The 19,661-nt window shown below is 46.3% G+C and overlaps 1 non-coding gene across 1 annotated transcript; it reads right to left on the bottom strand.

The window, feature by feature from the left end:
• Nucleotides 1-15,498: 15,498 nt before the first annotated feature.
• Nucleotides 15,499-15,580, bottom strand: trnas-cga (transfer RNA serine (anticodon CGA)). The gene has a single exon. It is a non-coding gene; the product is annotated as a tRNA-Ser (tRNA).
• Between the last annotated feature and the right edge of the window lie 4,081 nt (nt 15,581-19,661).

Raw genomic sequence — 19,661 nt, 5'->3', positions numbered from 1 at the left:
TTACGGACAGTCACAGACACGGAAAGATGCAATTGCACACTTACAGACAGCCACAGACACTTATAGATGGAATGGCACACTTACATACTGTAAAAGACACTGATAGATGCAATAGATCACCCACAGACTGTACCAGACGCTAATAGAGGCAATTACACACTCACAGACAGTAACAGACACTAGCAGATCCAATAGTACACTCACTGATTGTAACAGGCACTGATAGATAAAATCACAGACAGTAAGAGACACTGACAGATACAGTCGTGCACACACAGTCAGTAACACACACTGGCAGATATAATCACAACTCACAGACAGTAAGATACAGTGATCGATGCACTCACACACTCACAGACAGCAACGTAAACCAACAGATGAAATTACACATTCGTCGGCAACAGTGCACACTGATAGATGCAATCACACACTCAGACAGTAACATACACTGACAGACACAATCAGACACTCACAAACTGTAATAGACACTTATAGATACAACACAAACTCACAGACAGGAACGTCACGGATAGCTGCAATCGCGCCGGCACAGACAGTAGCAGACACTTATTGATACTGTCTCACACTCACAGATAGAACGACGCTGACAGATTCATCCACATACTCATATACCGAAACAAAGAAATGCAGGCCTATCACACGGTAAATGACAGTCTCACGGATAGAACCAGGCACTCACAGAGAGTAACAGAGGCTGGCATGCACAATCACACAATCACACACAGTAACAGACACTGACAGATACAATCACACACGCACAGAGAGAAACAGATTGGCAGCAACAGAGACTGACATATATAATCACACACAGACAGCAATAGAGACGGACAGATATAATAATCGAATAATAATCCACCTTTTTAGTACCACATAGGTTTCCATTAACACAGCCATGAAGTTACAATGAAAAATCACTAGTCGCTGCACTGCGGCGCCTGTTTCCTCCTCTAAGGGGGAGAGCTGACTGGTGTTGATTTAACCTGAGAACCGCTGCACCTCGGGAGAGGGGTGTGTTTGAGAAGGTGGCCCTTCCTGAACCAAATACCCAAGTTAGTTGCATTGGGGTAGTATTAAGTAAATTGGCACCACTCAATGGTCCACTCACACACTGTGACCTCATTGGCTGGGGGCCGGATAAAGTTTTGGAAAGGCAGGGGGGAGGGGTATAACAATCAAATCCCGGTCCCCCGAACAGCGAAGACTCCATTCAGCAGAGCCGGTAGGAAGCAGCGTGTGAGGCCCACCCTGGCAACGAAGACGGCGAGGAAATCGAGGCTCAGAGAATGAGAGGAACAGACACAGTTTCTAATTCGGGAGGTATGAGAAATTAAGTCAGGTAGTGAAATACTTAACTTACTCAGCATTTTGTTTGAAGAGCGTAAACTTTGGATTCAATATGGAAGGAGTTCGATTATTCCAGCCACTCAAACATCATCTGCCATCTTGTTTCTGTGAATATATTAAACTCCATGAATTAAAACGTAAAAATCACAGCATTTTCAGTTCACCCTCATGAACTGGATCAAACAGAGACACAACAGATATTTTACAGACGACGATGGGAGCTGAAACCACGTGTACAGAGCAGAATGGATTATTGAGTATCGCTTTAACCACGTGGTACAAACATTTGATCACATCATGATGAACATCGCTCAGGCGCCTTAAGGATCAGGACATGTGGAACTCATGACAAATCTAATTTGTTATCCATAAAATCCCTCAAATTCCGAAGAAGGTCATTCGGCCCATTAAGTCTGCACCGACCCTCCGAAACAGCCCTCTGTCCAGAACCCCCCAATCCCCCGCCCGCCCTATTCCCCGAACACCACGCATTGCCCATGGCCTATCCACCTAGCCTGCATAGCTTTAAAATGAGGTACGAATCCGAAGCACCCGGAAGATCCTCCTTCCGCAGAGACGGGGAGAATGTGGAAACTCCACACGGATAGCCACGCAAGGCCGGAATCCAACTATTACGAAACGCCAACTGACAGGCAGAATTGCTGTAACTCCACATGATTCGGACAAGTTGAGTGAGTGGGCAAATGAATGGCAGATGCAGTACAATTTGGGTGAATGTTAGGTTCGCAACTTTGGTAGCAAAAACAAGAAGGTAGATTATTATGTGGATGGCAATAAATTAGGAAATGTGAATGTGCCACGAGACCTGGGTGTCCCTGTGCACCAGTCGCTGAAGATAAACGTGCAGGTGCAGCAGGCGGTAAAGAAGGCAAGTGGTACGTTGGCTTTCATCGCGACAGCATTTCAGTGCAGGAGCAAGGATGTCTTGTTACAATTATATAAGATGTGGAGATGCCTGCGTTGGACTGCAGTGAGCACAGCAAGATATCTTACAACACCAGGTTAAAGTCCAACAGGTTTGTATCAAATCACTAACTTTCAGAGCATTGCTCCTTCCTCAGGTGAATGAAGAAGTAGGTTCCAGGAACAGATATATCGACAAAGTCAAAGATGCAAAACGATACTTAGAATGCATGCACTTGCAGGGGTGATCCCAGATTTAAGAGGGGTGTGAATTGCCCAAGCCAGGATAGTTGGTAGGATGATTTTGCAAGCCCAGGCCAGATGGTGGGTGGGGGTGAATGTAATGCGACAAGGATCAAAGGTCCCGGTTGAGGCCGTAGCAATGAGTGTGGAACTTGGCTACAAGTTTCTGCTCGGCCATTCTGCGTTGTCACGCGACCTGAATGCTGCCTTGGAGAACGCTTACCCAAAGATCAGAGCCTGAATGCCCTTGACAGCTGAAGTGTTCCCCGACTGGAAGGAAACATTCCTGCCTGACGATTGTCGCGCCATGTCCGATCATCCGTTGTCCAAGCTTCTACATGGTCTCGCCAATATACCACGCTTCGGGACAAACTTTCCTGCAGCGTATGAGGTAGACAACATTGGTCAACTCGAACGAGTATGTACCGCGTACCTGGTGGGTGGTGTTCTCATGTTTAATGGTGGTACCCATGTCGATGATCTGGCACATCATGACGAGATTGGCATGTCAGAGTAGTGTGGTGGCGTGGTCGTTGTTCTGAAGTCTGGGTAGTTTGCTGCAAACAATGGTTTGTTTGAGGTTGCGCGGTTGTTTGAAGGCAAGTTGTGAAGGTGTGGGGATGTCCTTGGCAAGATGTTCGTCTTCATCGATGACGTGTTGTAGGCTGGAAAGAAGATTTCGTAGTTTCTCCGCTCCAGGGAAGTACTGGACGACGAACGGTACTCTGTCGGTTGTGTCCAGTTTTTGTCATCTGAGGAGGTCCGTGCGGTCTTTTGCTGTGGTGCGTTGGAACTGTTGATCGATGAGTCGAACGCCATATTCCGTTCGTACGAAGGCATCTTTCAGCGTCTCAACACTCATTTTCTGCTTCACTCCATTGTTCTGGAGTAATGTTCCTCGGATGTCGGAAGAACCATCACCACGTGATACAGAAGGATCACATTTGAATTCAGAGCAGCAAACTGTGTGAATCACATTCTGTACACGAATCCTATTATTTATTTGTGATAAAGAAGTAGGTTTAGTGAAATTAAAGTCACAATAAATGGATTGAAGGGCGGGTTGTTCATGGACAGATTGCAGAATTTGACGAATATTTATTGTCAGAGATCTCAGAACAATTGATATTTGACGCGATTAAGGAGATTAACATTGAACGAAGCATGTCCTTATCTATAATTCATCATTATCTAATTTTGTGAAATTTGTTCTGACAGATGGCATTCAAAGTCCTGAAGTCATCAGGATTCGAAACTGCGGAGAGAAATCCCGATGGATTATGAATCCATCGCTTGAACCACTCGGCCAGGGTTGCGTCCCCTGACGTATGCAAACCACACACACTGCTGGTGAAACCACATGTCAAAAATGTAATGCCGCATTTTGAATTCCGGTGCTGCATCTTAATGTATTTCGGCATTCTGATGATTATGTAGATCTGTACTCTGCATTTAGAGTGAATCGTATTTAATCGGGGTGGGTTTTAATCAGACTTTGTAGCCATCTGGGATGGTCACTTACCACGAGGGAAAGAGAAACTCGCAAAGCCTTAAACGGACAAGGCAAGACTCAGCCAGTCACGGAGCTTGAGATGTATATTTGCAAGCAAGAAGTCCAGACGGTATCGAAACTCCGACCAATTAGTGTTTTGATGGGGCCGATTAGCATTTGATGGCCCATTTTCACGTAAACAAAGGACTGGTACTCCAGAGACCGTACAGTCCCAGACATTTCGGCGCCACTCCCTGTTCAGGGGAACCTAAAGCAATTCCGCTTGGCACACGTTCAGCCATCCAGGTCCCCGCCCACCTATTGGTTAGGAATCGAACAGCGTGATCAGGGATCACCCAATTCGTGGGGTCCAAACTGAAGGACCGCCCAAAAGAGCGCGAAAACCCCCAAGTATAAGAAGAAGAGTTTGCCATGTGTTCGACCTCTTTTGAACCTGGCGCCCTGGCAACGACCATCTCCAATCGCAGCAACACCAGAAGCAAGTCCAAGTTCAACGCTCGCTACCAGATGGATGAGCCTAGCTGAGCAGCACCTACTTCTCCAGACTCGATGGATCCAGAATCGGACAGCGGCCACTGTTCCTCTGACCAAAGCCGGGTGCCTGAAGTTAATTACAGGTGTAGTTAACTAGTAGTGTTTATATTGCATGACTAATTGTGTGTAAATAAAGTATCCTTGACTTTGAATGAACTGACTCGTGTTTGGCTCTTTGATCAATAGTCGGTTGAACCTTGTGGTGGTATCATTTGATACCTGGCGACTCTGAGCATTAGAACATAGATATCAAAAGAAAGGAGGGCAAACTAACTGATTGCCATAATTGGAACAGAGCCACAGAAAAAGACAGGGGAATAAAAGGCAACAGTCATTGGCGACACCTGACGGGAATTGACCCAAACGTGACCGTGTCACTCCGAGAGAACCCACAAAAGTGTTAGAATTAGAAATCCAAATTTTCAAAGTAAAAGAAACCACAAGCGAAACCAATATCGATCAAACCTCCAAAATTCAGGAATGTGTAATCTGCATGCGTACTAAGTAAGTGATATAAGGTAAACTCGATAGGTTTTCTTGCGTGAAACTCTCGGGAATTGCGTAAACCGGAAAATAGCTTGAGCCTTACCCGTATTGGCATCACCGCTTTATTCCCCCTTGTTCCAAATTTCCGGTAGAGACAGAAGTAATTGTTGGGATTGCCATGAAGGCAATGGAATGCGCTATGCATCCACAGGCACCCGAGGGTGCAGCGAGCAACAGATCAGAACAGTGTCCCGTATGGGAAGAAGAGCTTAGGAGATACCTAAAGGGGAAAGGATGGCCCCAATGGTCGGAAATTTGCGCAAATGAGGCAAGTGTTCCTGGCAGCATAGGACAGACTTGGTGGGACAGCCTGACAGAGATCCACAAGAAAAGTTTAAGTAAGGTTCGTAAGCCGATGGCAATCGTGTCCTGTCTGGCAATTGCGTGTCACGGAGGAGGTCATGAGGGCACTCCGTAAGCAGCTTGAGGAGAAGGAGAGATGTAGATAGGGAGATATTAGTGCAAGCGAGAGATTAAATGTGCAGCTGCGGTACCAGCTAGCGGCGAAGGACAAGGAGATGGATGATGTCAAGAAGACACACCAATCCTGTCTCGCCCACCGTAGCAGCTTCCAAATTCACTATGATAAGGCCTACCAGGACACGCAACGTGATGTGATGGCAAGAGAAGAAACAGCGAACCAGTTAGAACAATTGAGGAAACAGTGCTATGATTTGTAGGCAGCCATCCGAGCACTCCATAGTTCCACCACGGGACAGAGGCAGAGTTTGGTGGGTCATGCCAAGTGCAGGCAGCAAATTGCAAAATTGCAATCCCTGCTATCTGTTCAAAATGGGTTCAGAGACACCTTTGGCCCACAGCTAGATGAGGAAGACGGCCCTGATTGGCAGGAACTCAGTGAAACGGCCCAACAGTACATGAGTGAGATCGAAAATCAAAATAGAGCCCCCCCTCCCGCCCCCCCCAGGCTCCGAAAAGAAAAGCACCCGCACCACCGACTGCACAGGCAGCACCCAACACAATGAATCACATCACCATGCAGCGCAGGGTCAGCACGGAAGACCAACCCGATTTTCTTTATACAACCCCATTAACCATCACCAAGTTAAGAGATGCCGACGATAAGATTGAGACTTTCCACCGCACATCAGACATACACCACCTTTTCGAGCTAGTGAAGCAACAGACACTAATGTACAGTTTAGATGAGAAGGAGGAGGTAACGCTCATAGTTATGTGCCTCGACCCGTCAGTGAGTTCAGCCCTTCCCAACTCACAAACGGTAGGAGGTGGTTGCCTCCAAGGCATGAAAAGAGCCATTTTAGACGCAATTGACTATAATAGAGGAGATGCGTAGAAGGACTCAACCGGCGCAAACAGAAAAAGGGAGAGCATACAACAGCTTTTGCTGAACACCTTTGGATTCACTTTACTGCTGTATTTGGTGAGTTAGCCCGCGCCCGTTTATCAGCAGACGATACGGTCAAATGGACCCATACACTAGTATCCCATGCCACAGAAGCAGGACAGAAGATGTGCCAGTTGCGACTCCTCAGACCCGGCACACAATGAAGTGTGGGGTCGGAAACGCTGATCGAGAGCTTGGGAACAATCTGTACAGAGAACGACAGAGCAGGAGAGAGTGGGCGCCACAATGAACCCAGTAAGGGCACACCAAGACCCCGCATGGGTAAATTAAGGTAGAAGAAGCGCGCAGCATGCTAAAGCATAGGAATGTTATAATTGTGGACACAAAGGACATTATGCCCGAGAATGCAATACCGCCCAAAGCAGCAAAGGAATAAGCACCCCCCCTTCCCCCCCCCCCCCCCCCCCGCCCAGAAACAATGCCAGACCCATCCACAGTGTTAGCACCCGACCAGATAATTCGGCCATGAATGGCACCGACTGACGGTCTTCGCGCTCCGCAACCTGGGTCCATGATACACTTTAGGATAACTCCGGAAGACCGGTAGTTGCATGCACCGTCCGGGGACGCCCCGTAGAGTTCCTTTGGGATACAGGAGGGTCCTGAACGACGGCAAACTCCTCCACCATGGACCAAAGAGAGATATGGCCCACTACGGACACCATTACCCTTCATCGCTTTACAGGTCAACTCCAGCACGGACAGATCACAGCCCCTGTGGATGTAAAGATTGGCAATATTAAAACAAAACACTTGGTCATTTTTGTAGATTTACCCCAGACAGCAGAACACATCCTAGGCATAGATTTCATGAGTGCACCAACCTTTCATTGGACCCAGTCAACAGATGTATATGGGAAATGGCTAGAGCAGCGCGTGCCCCGCCAGGCTCACAGTAGTAGATTATGCCCATTGACTCAGCTCATTAGGAGAGTACTGGTTTGATGCACAAACCATTACCACAGGCAAAGCGGTTAGAGAGATCTTGAAGAGACATAAAGCAGCGTTTGCCCAGCACAAGCACGACTGCGGCAAATTCCCAAGAGTGGTTAACATTACAGGTCCCAATCCTCAGCCCCAGAAACAGTATGGCTTCCCCCAGCAAGCCGAGGGAGAGATAGTCAAGGTAATTGCTTATTAAAGCTTATTAAATCAAGGAGTGATTCGACCAGTAGCATCGACGAACAATGCCCCGATTTGGCCAGTAAGAAAACCAGACGGTTCATGGCGACTGACCATCGACTACAGGGAATTGAACAAAGTGACTCCCCTAGTAGCCCCAACTGTTGCCACGAGCTCCGAGACCATGTAAAAACAGGGACTCCAGTCGAAAGTTTTCACGGTATTGGACATTAGCAATGGTTTTTGGTCCATACCAGTGGACAAAGGTTGCCAGTATAAATTTGCGTTCACGTTCCAGGGACAGCAGTACACGTGGACGTGCCTTCCACAACTTCTCCTCCATTTTTCACAGACAATTGGCGAATGGCTTATCTAAATTTTCCCGCCCTGAATGCCTTGTTCAATATGTGGATGACTTGCTCCGACAGACGGACACCAAGGAAACGCACATCTTGCTTCTTTCAGAATTATTAGGACTACTCACAACAATTGAATGCAAAATTAACCCCAAGAAAGCCCAAATCCTCCATGGAAATTTCACAAATGTAGGTACGGTCATCACGCATGGGAAGAGTAAAATAGAATACAAACGCATAGATTCCATTCTAAATTTGCCTTTGCCCCAGAATGTTACAGCACTCCGGTCATTTTTAGGAGTGGTTGGATCTTGTAGAAACCCCATAGACGGATTCGCCGCAAAAGCAGCCCCACTTTCCGAGCTCAGAAAGAAACAGGCCCCATGGAAATGGCTTCCACAGCACACGGATGCCATGAATGTTTTAAATCGCGCCCTGAGCACAATCCCCGCCTTGCAAGCCCCAGATCCACACTCCCCATATGCGATAGAGGTAGCGACCACCGACCGAACCCTTTCGGTCGTACTCCTGCAGGAAAGGCACGATCGTTTCGGACCCATATCCTATGCCTCGCGTGTTTTAGATGCAGTCGAGCAGGGATTTTCAGCCTGCGAAAGCTGTTAGCAGTTTTCTGGGCAGTACAGTGCTTCTCGTACATAACCGGACTCAACCCAGTAACCATTTTGACCGAGCATACCCCGACACAGCTTTTACTGGACGCAGACTAAAAGACGGCACAGTAAGCGACATTCAAACAGCACGATGGATCCTACTCGTACAAGGAAGCGACATTACGGTAAAACGGACAAAAACGCACATGTTTCTGGCCGACCATTTGCACGATGCAGGAACCCCACATGAGTGCGAGATCATAGCCCCCAAGCACAGTACAGGCCCCTTTGTTCCCAAGTCGGTACCAAAAAAGACAGGCATCCGACGATAGACGAACACAGACAAAGCATTGAGAATCTATGTAGATGGCTCCTCCACAGTCCTTGGTGGAAAAAGGATCACAGGATGTGGTATTTATGTCGAGGATGCGCAGGGACGCGCTTCAGAAGAAATTGCTTTAAAGTTGCCTGGACACTTAGGTTCGCAGGCAGCCGAGTTAGCAGCCATCGCTTACATTGTCCAGCACCCCGATTCGTTCCCGACCCCAGCAGACATATATTCAGACAGTTTGCATGTCTGCAACAGCCTAACAGAATTCCTATCCCTGTGGGAGTCTAAAGGATTAATTTTCGCCAACGGAAAACCTCTACCCTCAGCCCCATTGATGAAATATATCCTTCAGAATGCGAGAGGCAGAAAATATGGTGCGGTAAAAGTAAGAAGTCACCATCGTTCCTCCCCACCCGGCAACATGAAAGCTGATGCCCAAGCGAAGGCAGGCTCACGACATGGCCACTTTTGGCAACCCCCCGAGAGTGCCCCAGTACACGCAGTTCAGGTCTCACAGACCAACATCCAAGACTTAAGCCAGGCCCAGAAGGAAGACGAGACATTGAAGGGAATTTTAAAAGGAAACTTCTCAGCTCCCTGCGAAAATGTTAGGAATTCTTTAACGATCCATGATGGAATCGTTTTAAAAGATGGCATTTATGTCGTCCCCACCCAGGACAGGAACCAAATATTTTGTTATTTCCATGACGGATATGGACACCAAGGAATTGAATCCACCCTTGCCCACCTCAGACCTCTCTGCTGGTGGCCTGATTTTAAAACCGACGTATCCCATTACGTTGAAAATTGCTTGATTTATGCACAGAACAGCCCGGATAGATATGCGAAAAAAGCCCAGCTACGACACACCCGCCCTGTGAATGGCCCGTGGACAAACCTTCAGCTAGATTATATTGGTTCCCTCCACCCCCCCCCCCCGCACCCTGCAGAAATGGATACAAATATGTGTTGGTTGTAAGCGATACATTTACGAAATGTGTCGAAAATTTCCCCTCGAGAACAAATACAGCCAAGCCCACGGCAAAGATCCTAACCGAGCAAATTGTCACCAGATGGGGACTCCCCTGTAGTACTGTGTCGGACCAAGGTTCGTACTTTACAGGCAGGGTTATGAAAAACGTTATGCCCATTTTTGGTATAAAGCAAAAGTTCCACATTGCCTATCACCCGCAGTCCAGCGGCATTGTGGAACACATGAATCGAACACTAAAGGCAACACTTAAGAAAACGGTGCAGCAGCACAACACGACATGGCACACAGTTCTCCCATTCGCACTGATGTTTGTTCGGAACACAGTGTCGAGTTCAACAGGATATACCCTGAGAAAATCGCACGTCCACATATACTCTCATAACCGGACGACCCATGAAGTGTACCGAGTATTTATTTGGACTTGATTTGGCCAGCCCCGCAGTCCCCACCCTGACCCATGAGAAAGCAGTCCAGCACATGGTAGAAAATATTAAAGCAGCACAAGTCGCTGCAGCTGTTCGACTAGGTGCAAAATGAAAGCAGAGTAAAGCCTGCTTTGATAAGACGGTACACCCGACAGAGTATACAGTCGGACAGCAAGTAATGGTCACCTTATACAACCACAGCTCATTCCTCTCCCCTAAATTTGCAAGTCCCTATTCAACCTCGGAGAAAGTAAGCCCCCCAGTTTATGAAATCACGTATCCGAACGGAAAATCAGGATGGTTCCATGCAAATCAGCTTAAGGTTTATGGAACCCAGTGCAGCCACTCGCACCACCTCTCGTCGGCGATGGCAGACAATGAAGACCCGCCCACTGACAACCCAATCCCCCCCTCCCCCAGCAGCAGCAGCACGTCCACACACACAACCTTGACCCGGCGCCTAGAATCAAATTTCACCCTGACGCTTGATTCGGCTGACAGCGACAGCACAACTGAAGCCCATGAGAAAACCGAACAATGGACACACAGGCCAGACCCCAGTCTTTGCAGCCCCAGAGACACCGATCAGGATACATTCATCCCCTTCGTGACGATTTATTTGCCCACACCGGAAACTGACACACCACCCGCCGATAGGGACAACCCCCTTGCCCAGACCGCCATATGGAACATGAAACACTGGCAAAGCGATCATTCCTGTCGTCTGACACGGAATGATGAAATGGACCCCACATCGGCAAACGTGTTAGCACGGAAACTCTACACGCGAGTTTGGCACCTGGGAGATGCTGATGACTCCATGTCTGCCTCCCACCATGGTAACCCCTTTGAAACCCTTTTCAGAATGGAACCTTGAGGTGTCCAGATGATGGGAGACAGGAACCGATTGAGATTTACGGTGTCCTATACTCTGATGGAACCCGCCCGCTTTTGTTCTTTACTTTGTTTTTAAATGTTGTATATTCTCTCTTGTACGATTTTGTGTCAGCCTCACGAATACTTTCCTGATACAGTAATAACTACTCTTCTGACGCCACATGGCAGTTAAGAAAACAAATTTCCAAATTCGTACCGCTCTTGGAAGGTCACTCAGGCAGTGGAGTAACAGCATTTATCGACGCCCTGCCTGAGGACCCCTTATACATTTGGTCAGCCAAGATCGGGGAGTGGTGTAAAGGCACTGGTCACCACCCTACCCGGGGATTCCACCCATTCTTGCCCTGCCGCGGATCATACGCACTCCATTCGGAGAATTATTTTCGAATCTCTTTGCTGTTCTTTTTCATTCCTGTGGTTTAAAGAATGCATTTTGCCACAACTTTGCCCCTTTCAGGCAACCCTTCGGTTGTTATCCCCCACCTACTATTTACATGTCAGAATCACTTCGTTGGAAAAACGAGTTTGCAGAGGACGGAGAAATTGTTCGTCCACTCAGCCCATCAAACACCAGCTGCGAGACTGCTCGCACTGTGACAGAATTTGTTTTTCGGATGTCTTGTCTCCGCAAATAGTTGGTATACAAATAAAATGAGGGAGTCACATATGGTGACGATTCTAACGGGAAATTGACGTTAAGGAGAAACAGACAGACAAACGAGATGTTAAGCAACAAGATAATAACAGACATTTTGCTTGCTCCCCGAAGAAGATACGAAGATACCTACAGACGGAGAAAAGTCTGAACAAGATGAAGACGACCCTGATGATCTGCATCATGACCGTAGCTGGAACAATACAGTTGCGCGAGTTACCTACCTCTACCTCCCTCACCACAAAGGCCCCGAACACGACTACCCAACACAACAACCCCAGCCTGGACACGACATCACACATAGACCCAGCCACCGATACCCCCACATGGTGTGAGAATCTGATTAAATGGTACTCCCTGTCAAAAACAGTAGAAGCCTTACTAGTGATAGCCATATTCTGCAGAGTCACCCAGACAATCAGATTGCGGAAATGGAGAAGGAGAGCCTCCCGCCCTCCAGTATACACAGTTAGAGTCCCTATCCTCGGACTCCAGCAAACTCCACACTCTTTCTGAACTTTTTTATTTCATGAATTCCGCAGTTGTTGCTTCGTTAATAAAGTTAATTTTCTGTATATGAATGTTAGTGATATGAAGAAATGTGATACTGCTATTGGATTTTTGTGCTGCAAGATAAGTTCTTTGATTGTTAAATAGCAGCATGAGGGTAGTTTACTGAGACACAGTTAGAGGTTCTCCTTTTATATTATTTATACGGAGAATGGAATATAGGATTGAATGTTAAAAGGCCCCTTAGGAATATTTAGGTACGTGTTGTATCAGGGAGATTTAGGTAAATGCTTTCGACCCGTAGCACAGAGTAGGGTAGAACCTGTCCTTGATTGAGAGTACTGGCATTTCAGAGAACAGGAGAAGACCCAGTATTGTGATCCTTCACGCTTCGCGATGAGGATCAAGAGGACGGAGTGTAGCCATCTGGGATGGCCACTTACAACTAGGGACAGAGAAACGCGCAAAGCCTAGCGGGTAAAACGGACAAGGCAAGGCTCAGGCAGGCTCAGAGCCTGAGATGTATATTTGCAAGCAAGAAATCCAGACGTTATCGAAACTCCGACCAATTAGCATTTTGATGCGGCCGATTAGCATTTGATGGCCCATCTTCACCAAAACAAAGGACTGGTACTCGAGCGACCGGTACAGTCCCAGACATTTCAGCGCCACTCCCTGTTCAGGGGAAGCGTAAGCAACCGGGTCAGTGACCGCTTGGAACACGGCCAGCCATCCAGGTCCTCGCCAACTTATTGGTTAGAAATTGAACACAGTGATCAGGGATCACCCAATTAGTGGGGCCCAAACTGAAGGACCGCCAAAAGAACACGAAGCCCCCCCCCAAGTATAAGTAGAAGAGTTTGCCAGATATTCGTCCTCTCTTGGACCTGGCGCCCCGGCCACGACCATTTCCAAGTGCAGTAACACCAGAAGTAAGTGCAAGTTTAACGCTCGCTACCAGACGGATGAGCCGAGCTGAGCAGCACTTATTTCTCCAGACTCGAGTGTTCCAGAATCGGACAGCAGCCACTGTTCCTCTGACCTAAGCCGGGTGCCTGAAGTTCAGTACAGGTTGTCTTAGTCGATAGGTGTAGTTAACTAGCAGTGTTTATGTTGCATGACTAATTGTGTGTAAATAAAGTACCCTTGACCTTGAACTAACTAACTGGTGTTTGGCTCTTTGATCAATAGCCGGTTGAACCTTGTGGTGTTATCATATGACACCTGGCGACTCTGAGCATTAGAACATAGATATCAAAAGAAAGGTGGGCAAACTTATTGATTGCCATAATTGGAACAGCGTCACAGAAAAGACAGGAAAAGAAAAGGCAACATCTTTCCTTCAGTTTTCAATCAGGTCAAAACACATTGATACACAAAGCAACTCAACACAAACAGATTGAGAGATAACAGAAATAAATACACAATTATTCTATTATTCAACGCACTATCATGCTCCTACACATAAAATTCAAATGCAAACGTCGCAATAGTAATCATAAATATTGTTTTATTTAGAGCTTGATATTATCCAATACCTGCAACAGCTACGTTGAAGATGCCATCGGAGTGCGTTCTTCAGCGGGAGGAACTCGAAGATTTTATATTCTTCTGTCATTTGTCGCATCCATTCTGCAATTTAGATTTGCGGAGATATGAAAAGGGAATATGTGAATTCCTCGGCTAGAACGAAATAAACTGATATGTGCCAGTAGAATACAGGCTGGAAATGCAATGAATAGTAGACGCAGAGGCAGTCAGTAAAGATGTGCGGGGTTACACAACAGCCTCACATTGCAGGACCAGTGGGAAATTGGTGTACTTTGCAGATGGTGAGAAACGATAGACCTTGGAGGAGCAAAGGGATTGGAGACCCTTGTTTCGGAGTCATTCACCGTCAGTGGAAATATCCGATTACTAGTTTCTCGTTCTCAACTTCCAGGCTGTCATATCAGAGGCGACATTCATTCCTCCAGTCCATTGTCTGGGCAAATCTCTCCAATGAGCTGCTGTAATTAATTGAAACATCGATTCCCTAGCGGGCAGAGTGGGGCTATTCGGTCCATTAAGTGGTGACCGACCCTCCGAAAGAGCATCATACCGTTCCCGTTCCAGCCTCCCCGAACAGGCGCCGGAATGTGGCCACTAGGGGTTTTTCACAGTAACTTCATTTGAAGCCTACTTGTGACAATCAGCGATTTTCATATTTCATATTTCATTTCATACCCTGTCCATGCCCTGCCCATAACTCCACCTAATGTCTGGAAAGTAAAGGCCTAGTAAACATGGCCCATCCAACTAAGCTGCAGATGGTTGAAGTGTGGAAGGTAGCCGGTGCAGTCCCACTGCCTGCTCGCACCTCGTTCTATTCATCCATTAGCCTTTGATTTGAACAATAAAATGATATCCAGACATTTTGCTCATTTGTCGGCGAGATCAGCGGCCATTAAGAACGGCAGAGAAGTCTTGCCGTTCGACACATTTTCAGGAAAGTTCCTTTGACATTTTTGTGTTTTACACCACCTCACAGCTTTCCATGTAAGGCATAACTTATGACAACGAAACTTGCCTGAATTTGTAAATTGCATGAGCAAAGGAAGACAGGTTGTCATCAGGATTCGAACCTCCGCGGGGAAAGCCCGATGGATTTCGACTCCATCGCCTGAACCGGCATAGTGGGGAGCACAGCCGTGTTCCCGGTGGTTAACCAGCGTTCGATTACCGGCCATTGTTGCGCCGATTTATTTAGAAATTTATGCGAGCTGGTCAATTTCAAAATAAGAGAACAAAAAGATCGAACAAATGACAGGCAAAAATAAATTTGAAGCTTTGTTATCATCGATTTTCACAATTCTGGTGCCCGGTGAAGTTAATATGAACGTGACTGAGGTTGTGAAACTATCCTGACAAATAAGAAAATTCAGAGCGAAAGCAGAATGAGAAAAAGGAAGGTTCTTCTGTCATGACACAGACATTTAATCCGAATACATTGAATGAACAAGAACTTCAAATTGATACTTAGACTGACATCGTGTTCTGCAAACAGATTGCTCCAAACGGAGTAAAGATTTCAGATCATAGCCGCTGCGAGTAGGATTCGAACCTACGCGGGGAAACCCCATTGGATTTCGAGTCCAACGCCTTAACCACTCGGCCATTGCAGCTGACCGCTCGCTTGTCGAAAGCATTGTAAAATGCACTCCAGGTATTCCAGTAATGCAATGAACGGTGTCCCAGTCTTTATCTGGGAAGGGTAGAATTAACATGGAAAAAGACCATGAGATTTGGGGCAACGCCTTGAGCTGCACGAAAATCTCACCTTCCATAACGCACTGTTCTACTTTTGTGTCACAATATCAGTTGCAAAGGAAATATGCGATAAATTCATGTTTTTTGAATGGACCAGTACATAACTTCCCAGTCTCGGTCAAAATTAAAGTAATGGAATCGAAGAATCTTACAACACAGAAAGAGACCTGCGCAGACCGAGTGGTCACGTGATGACTGGGTTATCAGGAAGTTCCACCAGATTTCTGTGTGAAGTGACCGCAGCAGGTCTACCACATGGACTCAACGTTAAATTCCTCGACGTCAGACGCCGTTTCCATCCGCTGCAAAGAGGAAGCTGATGTTTTCACCCTGTCAATAATCACTGTCAATATTTCCATTTCAGTTCTGTTTTTGATGATACCCTTTTTCCCAGATCACAGAAAATACACGGAAAGCTCCAGCTGCCGGACATGGTCATTTTCGATGTCGCAAAAGTCCTTCACATTGCTAGCCGTGAAGATTCATGGAGCATCATCCTCAAATTTAGCTGCTCACGGGCATGTGTCACATCCTCTGCCTGTTCGGCATTCACATAGAGTCAGTGATCCTCACCAAGTGAATTAACACAAACCCGGCTCAATAAGAACTGCAGACAAACAAAATTTTCTTTTCCATTTTCCTCACTGCAATATTGTACCTGTCACCCAGCAACTTCCCGACAGGCCTGGAGATAATCAAAGGAACGACAGGAAATTGTTCAAACTACAATCGTTTTCATTAGAAAGTCAAACACTATCTTCAGACATTGAGCTCCAGGCTGGAGGCAAAGTTTGTGTGGGTGTTCAATCAGAATCTCAGAATCAAGCAGATTCAGCACGGCTTTATGAAGGGAACGTCATGGACGACAGATTAATTGGAATTCTTTGCGGCGTTAATCACCAGGATAAATAAAGGAGACCCAAAAGGTGTAATATACTTGGATATCCAATAACGCGTTCGACAAGATGCCACACATAAGTTAACTTAATGAGATAAGAGACCATGGTTTTCTGGCTAATATATTCGGACGGTCTCCTTGGATTTTATTTTGTATATTGTCACGTTCTCCAAGGTACAGTGATATGTATTCTTCTGCGAGCAGCTCAACAGATCATTAAGTACATGAAAAGGAAAGGAAATAAAAGAAAATACATAAGAGGGCAACACATGTTACACAATGTAACTCCATAACACCGGCATCGGGTGAAGCATACAGGGGTGTAGTGTTCATGTGGTCAGTCCATAAGAGGATCGTTTAGGAGTCCGCTCACAGCGGGGAAGAAGCTGTTCATGCGTTATCTCAAACTTCGGTATCTCCTGCCCATTGGAAGAAGTTGGAACAGTGAGTAAGCCGGGTGGGAGGCGTCTTTAATTGTGCTGCCCGCTTTCCCCAGGCAGCAGAAGGTGTAGATGGAGTCAATGGAGGGGAGGCAGGTTCGTGTGATGGACTGGGCGGTATTTACGACTCTCTGAATTTTCTTGCGGTCATGACCGAGCAGTTGCCATAACAGGCTGTGATGCAGCCAGATAGATTGCTTTCAATGGTGCATCTGAAAAAGTGGGTAAGAGATAACGTGGACATGCCGAATTTCCTTAGTTCCCTGAGGACTGGATAATATCCCAAACTTGTATCCTGCTATTGTCACCTTGCTCCACCACCTTGTTCTCTTCACAAAACATCAGGAATCTCAGACCAAATCTTCAGACATTTGATTCTCTCTTCAACCAACATCTTGTCCCTGATTAAGTCCACCTTGAGAAGAGGGGCTTGACATTCCGAGATCCCCTGCAGACAGCCGGCTGCTGTTGATGGATCAAAAGAGGCCTAACCCCTGAAAGAAAGCCTCTCTCACAGTCCTGTGAGCATGTCTCCATTAGACGGCGCAGTCACAACCTGCAGAATACCTAACGGCACAGAGGTCCCACTTTCGATCCCGGCCCTGGGTCACTGTCCGTGTGGAGTTTGCATATTCGCCCCGTATTTGTGTGCGTTTCATCCCCACAACCCAAAGATGTGCAGGGTAGTTGGATTGCCCCTTAATTGGAAAAATGAATTGGGTAGTCTAAATTTATATTGAAACAAAACACTGAATAGATCCTCTGGGAGCTGGACTCAAATCAAATAGGGAATATCCGATGAATTTCTGGTCGAAAGATTTAACAACTGGATAACGTCAGCTGACATAAGCAATTGTGTTAAAATCCCTGTTGATATTCCACAGGAAAGGGAAGGAGAATTTGCAAAAGACAGATATCCCGCTGTTATGGAGGAAGTTCTCATTCTTACACATGGTCAAAGGGAATAAGGCTCGGCTGAGATTTGAATTTAGATTTTTCTTAAGGGAACAGACACTTTAACGTACTAAACTACAGTGTGTGAGTATGTTGAGCTAATCACAAGGGAATGCTGGAAATAATTTACGGATCTGTAGTATCTGTGAAAAGAGAAATAGTTACCATTTCAGATCCTGACCTTTCATTGGAACGACCTGTTCCTCTCTCCACAGAAGCTGCCGGATCAGCTGAATATTTGCAGCATTTTCTGTCTTTGTTTCGGGTTTGCAGCATCCACAGTATTTTGGTTTTGGGCCTAAGGACAATGAGTTGTCCTTCCTGCTCTGAGGGTTATTGCAGGTCTCTCTGGATGTGATTATCGCTGATTATCCATCTCTGGGATCTTTATGAATCATTGAACGATTTATCGTGAGCTAGTCCCATTTACTGCATTCAGGAGCAGCATTCCCTATCAGTGAGCAGGTCACACACGTTGCAGCCGCCTGCTGCCAGTGACCAGCAACAAAAGCAATTGCAGAGACAGACTTAGATTATCATCATGGGACAAATAACAAAAATAATAATCGCTTATTATCACAAGTCGGATTCATTGAAGTTACTGTGAAGTCGACACATTCCGGCACCTGTTCGGGGAGGCCAGAATGGGAATTGAATCCGCGCTGCTGACTTTGTTTTGCAGAACAAGCCAGCTGTTTCGACTACTGTGCTAACCCGGTCCCTCAATACAAAGCCCGAGAGACAGGATCAGAGGGAAGGTTGTTTTTTGCAGTGTGGACTTCACTCCAGAACAATGAGAAAAGCAGAACATGAGAGTTGAATGTGGTAAAGAGACGTTTCTTCACACAAAAGGTAACGGAAATTAGGAACTCGCGCCGAACAAGCCAGTGAAACTCAGAGTCAATAATATAGTTTTGAATATTTCACATATTTTTAACCAGCTCTGGTCTGATTGTTTCTGAAATCCTGTAAGGGAGCTGGAGTGAAGATGCAGCCGAGCCCTAATTCAATTTAAATAAAGCGTGGAACAGTGTCGAGGGGCTGAATGGCCAGCACAGTTTGTTTGTTCCTGGGAATACAACAGAATATCAAGAGAAACAGTTGAAAACACACATTGCATTTCATTCATAGAGTCATAGAACCATACAGCACAGAAAAGGCCCTTCGGCCCATCACGTCTGTGCTGCTCAAAAACAACCACCTAACCATTCTCATCCCATTTTCCAGAACTTGGCCCAAAGCATTGTGTGCCCTGGGATGGCAAGTGCACATCTAAATACTTCAATATTATGAGGGTCTTTGCTCTACCATCCTTTCAGGCAGCGGAAAAACATGTTTTCACAATAAAATATTTCACAACAACCACTGCAATCAGAATCTGAAAAGGGAGAGAGGTCATCTGGCAGGAAGGATCAAGGAAAACCCAAAAGCTTTCTCTAGGTATGTCAGGAATAAGCGAATGACTAGGGAAAGAGTAGGACCAGTCAAGGACAGGGATGGGAAATTGTGTGTGGAGTCTGAAGAGATAGGCGAGATACTAAATGAATATTTTTCGTGAGTATTCACTCAGGAAAAAGATAATGTTGTGGAGGAGAATGCTGAGCCCCAGGCTAATAGAATAGATGGCATTGAGGTACGTAGGGA

This window comes from Scyliorhinus torazame, chromosome 24, assembly GCF_047496885.1.
Source record: "Scyliorhinus torazame isolate Kashiwa2021f chromosome 24, sScyTor2.1, whole genome shotgun sequence".
NCBI classification, from domain to species: Eukaryota; Metazoa; Chordata; class Chondrichthyes; order Carcharhiniformes; family Scyliorhinidae; genus Scyliorhinus; species Scyliorhinus torazame.
The sequence above is the reverse complement of the archived record's forward strand: the minus strand, read 5'-3'. Positions and strand labels throughout refer to the sequence as shown.